The following is a 13,616-nucleotide window of genomic DNA, read 5'->3' as shown; positions in this document are numbered from 1 at the left end:
TGAATATAATCTTTCCAGGGAAAAGATGGATATTGAATGAAATAGGAGACTATCAATCATTGTGGATGAAAAGACCAGGCCTGTGGATTTTCAATAAAACAGAGGACTTTCAAGCTTTCCAGATCAAAATACCAGAGCTGAATAGGAAAAATTTGACTTTCAAATACAAGAATCAAGAGAGTCATGAAAAGGTAAACAGGAAAGAGAAATCATAAGGCACTTACTAAAGTTGAACCATTTTGTTTACATTCCTACATGGAAAGATGATATTTGTAACTTATGAGACCTTTCTCAGTATTAGGGTTGTTGAAGGGAATACACATATATACAGAAGTCACAGGGTGAGTTGAACATGAAGTGATGAAATGTAAAATAAAAGTAAGGGGTACGAGAAGACTACATTGGGAGAAGGAGAAAGGGAGAGATAGAATGGGGTAAATTATCTCACATAAAAGTGACAAGAACCCCCTTTCTCTGAGGAATCACCATGGCCTCCGGGACCCTGTACACATACCCTGAAAACTGGCGGGCCTTCAAGGCCCTCACTGCTGCACAGTACAGTGGGGCCCAGATCTGCGTGCTGTCCGCACCTCCCCACTTCCACTTTGTTCAGACCAACCACACCCCCGAATTCCTCTGAAAATTTCCTGCAGGCAAGGTTCCAGCGTTTGAGGGTGAAGATAGGTGCTGTGTGTTTGAAAGCAATGCCATTGCCCACTGTGTGGGCAACGATGCCCTTCGAGGCTCCACTATGGAGGCAGCCGCCCAAGTGATCCAGTGGATGAGTTTTGCTGACAGTGACATCGTCCCTCCAGCCAGTACCTGGGTGTTCCCCACTCTTGGCATCATGCACCACAACAGACAGGCTACAGAAAACTCAAAAGAGGAGGTGAGGCGGGTTCTGGGGCTGCTCGATGCCCATTTGAAGACTTGGACTTTCCTGGTGGAGGAGTTTGTGACTCTGGCTGACATCACAGTTGTGTGTACCCTCTTGTGGCTCTACAAGCAGGTTCTAGAGCCATGTTTCTGGCAGGCCTTTCCCAACAGCAACCGCTGGTTCCTCATTTGCATCCACCAGCCCCAGTTCCAGGCGGTGTTGGGAGAGGTGAAGCTCTGCGAGAAGATGGCACAGTTTGATGCTAAAAAGTTTACTGAGAGTCAGCCTAAGAAGGAGGCCCCAAGAAAGGAGAAGGGACAGTGAGAAGAGAAATAGAAGGCCCAGGCCGAGTGGAAGGAAGAGAAGAAGGTAGCCACAGCCCCTGGTCCTGAGGAGGAGATGGACGAGTGTGACCAGGCTCTGGCTGCAGATCCCAAAGCCAAGGATTCCTTTGCCCACCTGCCCAAGAGTATGTTTGTGTTGGATGAGTTTAAGTGAAAGTACTCCAAAGAGGACACGCTGACAGTGACCCTGCCATGTTTCTGGGAGCACTTTGACCATGACAGCTGGTCTGTGTGGTATGCCGAATACTGCTTCCCCCAAGAGCTTAGCCAGACCTTCATGAGCTGCAACCTCATCACTGGAATGTTCCAGTGCCTGGACAAGCTGAGGAAGAACGCGTTTGCCAGTGTCATCCTTTTTAGCACCAACAATAGCAGCGCCATTTCTGGAGTCCAGGTTTTCTGGGGCCAGGAACTTGCCTTCCCGCTGAGTCCAGACTGGCAGGTAGATTATGAGTCCTACACATGGCGTAGCTGGATCCTGGCAGTCAGGAGACCCAGACCATGGTCCGAGAGTACTTCTCCTGGGAGGGGGCCTTCCAGCACATGGGCAAACCCTTCAATCAGGGCAAGATCTTCAAGTGAACATCCTCTCTGCTACCACCTAGTTGCCCACTTCCTCTTCTGCAGGGAGGTGCCAGTCATTAAACAAAACTGAACACAGAAAAAAAGTGACCAGAAAAAGCAGTTACAATTGAAGGGAAGAGGGGGCAAGTGATAAACATTTAAAGAACAATTAATTCCAATACCGTATAAACTACTTGGAGAAACTGTGAAGGAATCCTACCAAATTCTTTTTATGATACAAGTATGGTGCTGATATCTAAACTAGGAAGAGTCAAAACAGAGAAAAACCCATAGACTGATTTCCCTAATGATTATTGATGAAAAATTTTAAGTAAAACAATTTGCAACTATGCCCAAATGGTTGGAGCAGTTTGCAGCTCTGCCATCAATGCATCAGTGGTCCAATATTCCCATATCTTCTCCTTGTGATAAATTGCTGAAATCTCTTTTCTAATATTTTATTTACAATTTTTCATACTCAGTATGCACAGTTTCTCTGTTTTGGCTCTTCCTGGTTTAGATATGAGCACCATATTTGTATCACGTGCATACTTTTTGATCCAGCAATACCACTACTAGGTCTATATATCAAAGAGATCATAAAAAGGGAAATGAACCCACATGTACAAAAATATTTATAGTAGCTCTTTTTGTGGGGGCAAATAACTGGAAATTGAGGGGATGCCCATCAGATGGGGAATGGCTGAAGAAGTTATTGCATCTGAATGTAGTAGAATTGTGCTATAAGAAATTATGAGCAGGCAGGTTTCAGAAAAAAAAAAGTGGAAAGGCTTATAAGAACTGATACTGTATGAAGTGAGCAGAAACAGGAGAACATTGCACACAGAGACAGCAACATTATGCAATGATCAGCTTTGATAAGACTTAGTTCTTCTCATTAATGCAATGATCTAAGACAATTCCAAAAGACTAAAGACAGAAAATGCTATCCACATCCAGAGAAACAGCTATGAAATCTGAATGAAGATCAAAGCATACTATTTTCAGGGCAGGGGAAGAGCCAAGATGGCAGCTGGAAATCAGGGACTTGCATGACCTTCCCCCCAGGTCCCACCAAATACCTATAAAAATGGCTCTGAACAAATTCTACAACTGCAGAACCCATGAAATAGCAGAGGGAAGCAGGGATCCAGCCCAGGACAGCCTAGATGGTCTCGAGGTAAGGGCTATCACACAGAACTGGGAGCGGAGTGGAGCAGAGCCCAGCATGAGCTGCACCCACACCAACCAGACCAGGAGGCAGGCAGAACAAGCCCTTGGACCCAGAATCAGTGAGCTGTAGCAGTTACTAAACTTCTCCACCCACAAACACCAAAGACAACAGAGAAGGTTAGTGGGAAAAGCTGCTGGGACAGATTGAAAGGAGGTGATGCAGCTCTGAGGCTGCTGACAGAACTACAGCTGCAGTTGCTTCTGGCCCCATGCCCACCTGGTGGGAGGAATTAAGTGGCAGATCTGAGTGGGAGTGCAGAGCCAGCTTAGATAGGAGTCTGGTCTGGGTTGGCAGTTCTTGGGGGAGGAGCAGCACTGGTGTGGCAGAGCTTGCTATGTATAAATAGCTCTGAAAACAACAGTGCAGCCCCTAAAACTTGGGACAAAGTACTCTATACTCTACAATCAGTCATACCCTGACAAAAAACTCAAGGGTCAAGTAAGTTGGCTGGGAACATGAACAGGAAGCAAAAATGGACTCAGATTCAGACTCAGGCTTTGGAATCTTTCTTTGGTGACAAAGAAGACCAAAACAGACAGCCAGAAGTCAACAAAGTCAAAGAGCCTACGTCAAAAGCCTCCAAGAAAAACATGAACTGGTTTCAGGCCATGGAAGAGCTCAAAAAGCATTTGGAAAAGCAAGTTAGAGAAGTAGAGGAAAAATTGGGAAGAGAAATGCGAGTAATGTGAGAAAACCATGAAAAACAAGTCAATGACCGGCTAAAGGAAACCCCAAAAAATACTGAAGAAAATAGCACCTTAAAAATAGACTAACTCAAATGGCAAAAGAGCTCCAAAAAGCCAATGAGGAGAAGAATGTCTTGAAAGGCAGAATTAGCCAAATGGAAAAGGAGGTCCAAAAGACCACTGAAGAAAAAACTATCTTAAAAATTAGATTGGAGCAAGTGGAAGATAGTGCCTTCATGAGAAATCAAGATATTATAAAACAAAAACCTAGAATCACCTACCCAGCAAAACTGAGTATCATGTTCCAAGGCAAAATATGGATTTTCAATAAAATAGAGGACTTTCAAGCTTTCTCAGTGAAAAGACCAGAACTGAATAGAAAATTTGACTTTCAAACACAAGAATCAAGAGAAGCATGAAAAGGTAATCAAGAAACGGAAATTGCAAGGGACTTACTAAAGTTGAACTGTTTTGTTTACATTCCTACATGGAAAGATGATGTGTATGATTCATGAGACCTCAGTATTAGGGTGGTTGAAGGGAATATGCATATATATATGTTTATGTATATATATAAGTGAATGTGTATGTATGTATGTATCTATGTGTACATGTATGCGTGTGTATGTAGGTATATATATATGTGTGCTTTTATATATGTATATACATATATATATATATATATATACATACATATATATATATGTATGTAAAAGAGAGAGAACAGACACAGGGTGAGTTGAAGATGAAGGGAAGATATGTAAAAGAAATAAAATGAAATTAAGGGATGAGAGAGCAACATACTGAGAGAGGGAGATAGGGAGAGATAGAATGGGGTGGATTATCTCGCCTACAGGTGGCAAGAGGAAGCAGTTCTGTGGGAGGAGGGGAGAGGGCAGGTGAGGGGGGAATGAGTGAACCTTGCTCTCATCAGATTTGCCCTGAGGAGGGAATACCATATATACTCAGTTGGGTATCTTACCCCACAGGAAAGAAGAGGGAGGAAGATAAAAAAAAATAAAAGAGGGGGGGATGATGGAGGGGAGGGCAGATGGGGGTGGAGGTAATCAAAACAAACACTTTGGAAAGGGGACAGGGTCAAGGGAGAAAATTCAATAAAGCAGGATGGGTTGAGAAGGAGCAAAATGTAGTTAGCCTTTCACAACATGAGTATTGTGGAAGGGTTATACATAATGATACATGCGTGGCCTAGGTTGAAGTGCTCGACTTCTTAGGGAGGGTGGGTGGGAAGGGAAGAGGGGAGAGAATTTGAAACTCAAAGTTTTAAAAACAGATGTTCAAAAACAAAAAAAAAAGTTTTTGCATGCAACTAAAAAATAAGATACACAGGCAATAGGGTGTAGAAATTTATCTTGCCCTACAAGAAAGGAAGGGAAAAGGGGATGAGAGGGGAGGGGGGTGACAGAGGGGAGGGCTGACTGGGGAACAGGGCAACCAGAATATATGCCATCTTGGAGTGGGGGGGAGGGTAGAAATGGGGAGAAAATCTGTAATTCAAACTGTTGTGAAAATCAATGCTGAAAACCAAATATGTTAAATAAATAAATTAAAAAAAATAAAATAAAATAAATGACTTAAAAAAAAAAGATATTATAAAACAGAACCAAAGGAATGAAAAAATGGAAGACAATGTGAAATATCTCATTGGAAAAACCACTGACCTGGAAAATAGATCCAATAGACCCAAGAAGGCATATAAACCAATGTAGGTTCTATACATACCTTCTCAATGAATGTATATACATAATAGTCTGGTTGTAAAGAAGAATCATAATCTGGATTATAATCAGTGGAATGAATCATGAGAAAGAAGAAACAAAACCAAAAAAAAAAAGAAGGAAAAAAAAAAGAGAGCAAATAGTTGGCCTCAATCTGCATTCAGACATAGATCTTTGTCTGGGTGTGCACAGCTTTTTTCATCATGAGTCTTTTGCAGCTGTCTTTCTACCTTGCATTAATGAGAGGAGCCAAGTCTATCAACGTTAGTCTTTACAGATACCATGTGTCTGCAATCATGTGTAATGATCTCCTGGTTCTGCTCCCCTCACCCATCATCAGTTCATGAGTCTTTCAGGTTATAATGAAGTCTGTCTATTCCTCATTTCTTATAGCACAATAATATTCCATTATATTCATATATCACAATTTGTTTAACAATTCACCCAATGATGGGCATCCCCTTGATTTCCAATTCTTTGTCACCACAAAAAGAGCTGCTATAAATATTTTTGTTCATACTGGTCCATTTCTCACTTCTGTGATGTCTTTGGGATACAGCCCTAGAAGTGGAATTGCTTGGTCAAAAGGAATACGCATTTTTATAGCCCTTTGGGTGTAGTTCCAAACTGTTCTCCAGAATGGCTGGATCCATTCACAACTCCACCAACAATGTAACAATTTTCCAATTTTCCCACATCCTCTCCAGCATTTATGAGTTCCTGTTTTGTCATGTTAGCCAATCTGACAGAAGATAGGTGGTGCCTAAGAGCTGTTTTGATTTACATTTCTCTAATCAATGGTGATTTAAAGCATTTTTTCATATGCCTGTAGATAGCTTTAATTTCTCCCTCTGAAAACTTCCTGTCCACATCCTTTGACCATTTCTCAATTGGGGAATGACTTGTATTCCTATAAATTTGGCTCAATTCCACGTATATTTTAGATATGAGGCTTTTATCAGAGACACTGGTTGTGAAGATTCTTTCCCAATTTTCTGTTTCACTCCTAATCTTTGTTGCATTGGCTTTATTTGTACAAAAATTTTTTAGTACAATGTAATGAAAATGATCCATTTTGCATTTTGTAATGCTCTATGTCTCTTGTGGTGTCATGAATTCTTTGTTTTCCCAGAAGGTAAACTATTCCTTGCTCTCCCAAATCGCTTATAGTCAGCCTTTATTTCTAAATCACGAACCAATTTTCACTTTATTTTGGTATACAGTTTAATATACTGGCCTGTGTCCAGTTTCTGCCCTACCGTTTCCCAATTTTCCCAGCAGTTTTTGTGAAATATTGAATTCTTAATCCAGAAGCTGGATTCTTTGAGTTTATCAAAGAGTAGATTGCCATGGTTTTTGGCTGTGGTGTCTTGTGTCCCTAACCTATTCCATTGATCCACCACTCTGTTTCTTAGCAAGTACCAAGTATTTTGATGACTGCTGCTTTATAATGCAGTTTCATATCTGGTATGGCTAGCCCCCCTTCCTTATCATTTCTTTTCATTAATTCCCTTGATATTCTGGACTTTCGTTCTTCCAGATAAATTATGTTATTATTTTATCCAGCTCTGTAAAATATTTTTTGGTAGTTTAATTGGTAAAGCACTGAATAAGTAAATTAATTTAGGTAAAATTGTCATTTTTATTGTATTAACTCGGCCCAGCCATGAACAACTGATGATTTTCCATTTATTTAGATCTGACTTTATTTGTGTGAAAAGTGTTTTGTAATTGTGTTTGTATAGGCTCTGGGTTTGTTTTGGCGGGTAGACTCCCAAATATTTTATAGTGTCTACGGTAACTTTAAATGAAATTTCTTTTTCTATTTGTTGCTGTTAGGAATGCCAAATATCCATTTGGGTTTATTTTCTCTCTTGCAACTTTGCTAAAGTTTTTATTATTTCAAGTAGTTTTTTGCTGGATTCTCTAGGATTCTCTATGTAAATCTTCATATCATCTGCAGAAAGTGATAACAGTTTCTTCTTTGCCTGTTCTAATTCCTTCAATTTCCTTTACTTCTCTTATTGCTAAAACTAACATTTCTAGTACCAATTTGAATAATAGGGGTGATAATGGACATCCTTGTTTCACCCCTGATCTTATTGGGTATGCATCTAGCTTATCCCCATTACAAATAATGCTTGCTGATAGGTTTAGGTAGATGCTACTAATAATTTTAAGGAAGACCCAATTCATTCCTTTGCTTTCTACTGTTTTTAATAAGCGTGAGTGTCATATTTTGTCAAAAGATTTTTCTGTATCTATTGAGATAATCATATGTTTTCTGCAAGTTTTGTTGTTGATATTATCAATTATGCTGATAGTTTTCTGTAATATTGAACCATTCTTGCATTCTTGGAATAAATCCTACATGGTCATAGTGTATTATTCTCATGATAACTTGCTGCAATTTTTTTTTGCTCATATTTTACTCAAAATTTTTGCATCAATATTCATTAGGGAAATTGGTCTATAATTTTCTTTCTTTGTTTTAACTCTTACTAGTTTAGGTATTAGTACCATATTTGTGTCATAAGAAGAATTTAATAGGACTCCACCTATTTTCCCAGACAGTCTATAAAGTATGGAAATTAATTGTTCTTTAAATGTTTGACATTATTCACAAGGAAAACCATCTGGCCCTGGAGATTTTTTCCTAAGGAGTATATTGATGGCTTTTTCAGTTTTTTTTTTTTCTGAGATGGAGTATTTTATTTCCTCTTCTGTTAACCCGGGCAATTTATATTTTTGTAAGTATTCATCAATTTTCCTCATGTTGTCACATTTATGGGTATACAATTGGGCAAAATAATTCCTAATTATTGTTTTAATTTTCTCTTCATTGGAGGTGAATTCACCATTTTCATTTTTGATCCTGGCAATTTGATTTTCTTTTTTTTTAATCAAATTGACCAAAGGTTTATCAATTTTATTGTTTTTTTTTCCATAAAACTAGTTCTTAGTTTTATATGTTAGTTCAATAGTTTTCTTGATTTCAACTTTATTAATTTCTCCTTTGGTTTTCAGCATTTGTAATTTGGAATTTAGTTGGGATTTTTATTTTGTTCTTTTCCTTGCTTTTTCAGTTGCATATCCAATTCATTGATCTCCTTTTTATCTATTTTATTCATGTAAGCATTTACAGATACAAACTTCCCTCAAAAACAGCTTTTGCTACATCCCATAAATTTAATTAAGTTGTTTCATTATTGTCATTCTCTTGAATGAAGTCATTAATTGTTATTAACTCTTATTAATTGTTATTAATTAGTCTGTGATTTGTTCTTTGACCTACTCATTTTCATTATCAGATTGTTTAGTTTCCAATTAACTTTTAATTTATCTTTTCATGGTCTTTTATTACAAGTAATTTTTTATTGCATCATGATCTGAAAAGGACGCATTGACTGTTTCTGCAACTCTGTACTGGATTGTGAGGTTTTTATGCCCTAGTAAATGATTAAATTTTGAATATGTGCCATGCACTGCTGAGAAAAAGGTATACTCTTTTTATCCTCGTTCAGTTTTCTCCAGAGGTTTATCATATCTACTTTTTCTAAAATTCTATTCACTTCCTTAACTTCTTTCTTGTGTATTTTGAGGTTAGATCTAGCAAGTTCAGATAGGGGGATGTTGAAGTCCCCCACTAGTATAGTTTTGCTCTCTTTTTCTTCCTGTAACCCCCTTAACTTCTTGAAGAATTTGTATACTATACCACTTGGTGTGTATATGTTAAGTAATGATAGTGCTTGATTGTCTATGTTGCCTTTTAGCAGGATATAGTTTCCTTCCTTATCTCTTTTAATTATATCTATCTTTGCTTTTACTTTGTCTGAGATTAGGATTGCTCCCCCCCCCTTTATTTTTTACTTTAGCTGAAGCATAATATATTCTATGCCAGCCTCTTCCCTTTACCCTGTGTGTATCTCCCTGTTTAAAATGTTTCTCTTGTAAACAGAATATTGCAAAATTACGGTTTTTAATCCATTCCACTATCCACTTCTGTTTTATGGGAGAGTTCATTCCGTTCACATTCACAGTTATGATTATTATCTGTGTTTTTTTCCATCCTATTTCCTCCCCCCCCATTTATTCTTTGATTTTTCTCTTCTCCCTTCTACTCCCTAAGAGTTTTGATTTTGAGCATTGTCTTCCCCTGTTTTTCCTCCCTATTGACTCCCCTCCATTATCTTACCCTTTTCCCCTTGATACTTCTAACCACCCATCTAACCACCCCCTCCCTTTTCCTTCCCCTTTCCCCTCCTACTGTCTGTAGGACAAATTTGAGTTCTATAATTTTCAGAGTATGTTATTCCCTCCTTGAACCAAATTCAATGAGAGTTAAGCTCAAACACTGCTCTTCTCCCTCCCTTTTTCCCCTTTACTATAATTTGTTTTTGTGCTTCTTCATATGATGTAATTTACCCTTTTCCACCTCCTCCTTACCTCTTCTCCCAGAACAATGCCTTTACACCCCTTAATTATGTTTTTCATCATCATATCAATTACTTTATACTGATACCTTCAGTCTATGTATATCCCTTTTACTTGTCATAATAACTGTACCATTCTCAAGATTGACATGTATGTCAATATAATGTTTATATTGCATAATATATGTATATTATATGTATAAATATATTATAAGTACACAATAATGTATAATATAAATGTCAATATAATCTTATATAAAGATGTAAACAATTTGCCCTTATTGAATAACAAGGATTTTTTCCTCCTCCTTACCTTTTTATGTCTCTCTTGGATCTTGTATTTGAAGATTAATTTTTCCATTGAACTCTGGCCTTTTCATCAGGTCTGGAAATCCTTTATTTAATTGAATATCCACCTCCTTGCTTGAAAAATTACTCTCAATTTTGCTGGGTAGTTGATCCTTGGGTGTAGTCCAAGCTTCTTTGCCTTTTGTAACATCCTATTCCCATTTCTCCTGTCTTTTAATGTAGAAGCTGCAAGATCCTCTGTGATCCTCACTGCAGTTCTGTGATATTTGAATTCTGTCTTTCTGGCTGCTTGCAGTATTTTCTCCTTGACCTGATAATTATGGAATTTTGCTACAACATTCCTTGGAGTTTTCAATTTGGGATCTCTTTCAGGGGGTAATCGGTGGATTCTTTCAATGACTCTTTTACCCTCTCATTCTAGGATCTTTGGGAAGTTATCCTTGACGATTTCTTGGAAGATACTGTCCAAGCTCTTTTTTCACCATGGCTTTCCAGTAGACCAACAATTCTTAGGTCTATTTTCCAGGTCAGTTTTTTTTCTCAGTCAGATATTGCACATTTTCTTCTCTTTTTCATTCTTTAGATTTTGTTTGACTGATTCTTCATGTGTTATAGAGTCATTAGTTTCTACTTGCCAATTCTAATTTTTAACAAATTGTTTTCTTCACTTAGGTTCTGAACCTCCTTTTCCATTTGGATAATTTTATGCTTCAGGGAGTCATTCTCTCCAATTAGATATATTCTGAACCTCTTAACCATTTTACCAAGTTTACTTTTTAAAGATTTGTTATCATGAATGATTTTTTCCCATTTTTTTGCCTCTCTAATTTGGTTTTTAAAATCCTCCTTGAACTCTTCCAGGAATGCTTTTTGGGCTTGAGACAGTTCGTATTCCCTTTTGAGGTTTCAAATGTGTTTATAGTATCAATGTTGTCCTCTTCTGAACTGGTATTTTGATCTTCCCTGTCTCCATAAAAAGAATCAATAGTCCTCGGTTTTCTGGATTGCTTCTTCATTTTGGTGATCTTTTTCCTGGATTTAAAGTGAATCCCTGTTTCTGGGGCTCTGGGGGCTCTGTTACAAGCTTCTTGTGCTGGGAATTGTGGACCTAGTTACTGGCTTTGTGTGCTGTGGCCTCTGGTTTCATGAGATGTGAGGAAGGGGTGGTCTGGCTGCTGGAAGTCTCCTCTTCCCCTAGGGCTGCACTACAGCATAGGTGGTCTTAGCAGTTGTATGTGCTGGTGTCTTACATTTCCCCTGGATGTGCAAAGGCACTTCTGGTCCCTGGTGTGGACGCTTTCTGTCTCCATCCCACCTGGAGCTCATGATCTCCTGCTGTTCAGCTACTGAAGCACCACTTCTGGCTCCTCTATTTCAGGGTTTCTCCCAAGGAAGTATTATCTGGGTGAGGAAGGGAGAGATGAGAGCTTTTTCATCATGGCTCCTGGAAGTTCAAGAAGTCAAGTTTCAAAACTTTAGACTGTGGGCCGCAAGCCTCAGGAGTAGTTGCTCTTGTGGTTGCAGGCACTGCACTGCTCTCTTTCCTAGCTCTGATAGACTCCAGTCCTGGGCTGAGAGGTCTGGGGGGTCACCACCAGTTTCTTGTGCCCACCACTCTCCCCATATAATGAGCTCCCAATTCTAATTTTTAAGCAATTACTTTCTTCAATTGGCTTTTGTACATCTTTTTCCATTTAGCCAGGTCTGCTATTTAAGGAATTATTTTTTCAGTTTTTTTTTTTCTTTTGGCTAATTGTATTTTTCAGGGAATTATTTTCTTCAGTCAATTTTTCTCCTTCCTCTTTCAAGATTGTGACTCTATCTTGCATATCTGTCATTTCTTTTCCCCATTTTTCTTCTACCTCCCTTATTAGAGTTTTAAAATCCTTTTTGAGCTCTTACAAGAAGGCTTTTTGGGGTTAGAGACCAATTCGTATTCTCCTTTGAGGTTTCAGGTGTAGGTATATTGACAATGCTGTCCTTCTTTGAGGTTATGTTTTGACTTCTCCTGTCAACAAAATAACTTTCTATGGTTAATGTTTTTTTTTTCTTTTTGATTTTTTTTTGCCTTTTTCATGGTTTTTAAAATCTGAACTCTCTTCCTGAGGCACAGCACGCACCGTCCCAAAGTTCTTGTGGTTGGAGTCAGGGGTCTGGTTGCTGGCTTTATGCCAGTAACTTTGTGTTAGGCTTTGTGAACTCAGGATCATGTGTTGGCAGCTGGCTCACTGGGCTGGAGTGGCCTGAACTAGTTACATCTGTTACTGCCCTCTTTCTGGGGCTGGCAACTTGCCTTCAGCCCTGGGACTGGAGACATTATAGCTGGCCTGCTGTTCCACTGATCTACTGAGCCAGGAATGAGGATTCTAAGTTGCTGATCTTTGTTGTGGCTAAGAGTCTCCCACTGGCTTGCCTTGACACCATCTAGGCTGAGCTGCACCTCCCTTTTACCTATGTGAGACAGAACTTTCTCGAAGTCCTTCTAAGTTATCTCAAGATGGAAAATTGTTTCACTTTGTCTTTTTGAAGTATCTGTAACTCTAAAATACATTTAGATGTTTGGTTTACTGTTGTTTCTGAGGCAAACTGGGGAAACTCAGGCAATTTCTTCCTTTCTTTCTATCATCTTGGCTCTGCCCCTGCTTGTCATTTCTAATAGCATAATAGTATTCCATTATATTAATATACTACAACTTGTTCAGCCATTCCCTAATTGATCTCAATTTCCAATTCTCTGCCACCCCAAAAAAGCAGCTTTATATATTTTTGTACAAATACTTCCTTTGCTCCTCTTTTTTTATCTTTTTGAGATTCTAAGCTAGTGGTGGTATTGCTCTGTCAAAGGGCATACATAGTTTTATCACCCATCAGGCATAGTTCCAACAGCGCTCTCTGGAATGGTTGGATCGGTTCATAATTCTACTAATAGTATATTCATGCCTCAATTTTCTGACACACCTGTCAACATATATCATTTTCCTTTTCTCTTATATGAGCCAATCTGAAAAGTATAAGGTGGTACCTCACAGTTGTTTTAATTTTCATTTCTCTTCCAATTATAGCATTTTTTCATGTAACTATAGATAGCTTTGAATTTTTCATTTGAAAATTGAACTCCCTGTTCATATCCTTTGTTCATTTATCAATTGGGGAATGATTTGTATTCTTATCAATTTGACACAGTTCTTTATATATTTGAGAAATTAGGCCTTCATCAGAGATACTTATAAAAATTGTTTCCCAGCTTTCTGGTTTCTTTCTCCTTTTGCTTTCATTGGTTTGGTTTATGCAAAAAAAAAACTTTTTAAATTTAATGTAATCAAAATTTTCCATCTTACATCTTGTATTACTCTGTATCTCATTTTAATAATAAATTCTTCCCTCCTCCATAGCTCTTACATGTAAACCATTCCTTGATAGCAGATGATAG

General features: G+C 38.4%; 1 pseudogene; it reads left to right on the top strand.

Moving 5' to 3' along the window:
* Nucleotides 1-487: 487 nt before the first annotated feature.
* LOC118855334 lies at nucleotides 488-1,803 on the top strand (annotated as a pseudogene).
* Nucleotides 1,804-13,616: the final 11,813 nt, after the last annotated feature.

The sequence above is a fragment of the Trichosurus vulpecula genome, chromosome 6 (assembly GCF_011100635.1).
Source record: "Trichosurus vulpecula isolate mTriVul1 chromosome 6, mTriVul1.pri, whole genome shotgun sequence".
Lineage (NCBI taxonomy): Eukaryota > Metazoa > Chordata > Mammalia > Diprotodontia > Phalangeridae > Trichosurus > Trichosurus vulpecula.
The sequence above is the reverse complement of the archived record's forward strand: the minus strand, read 5'-3'. Positions and strand labels throughout refer to the sequence as shown.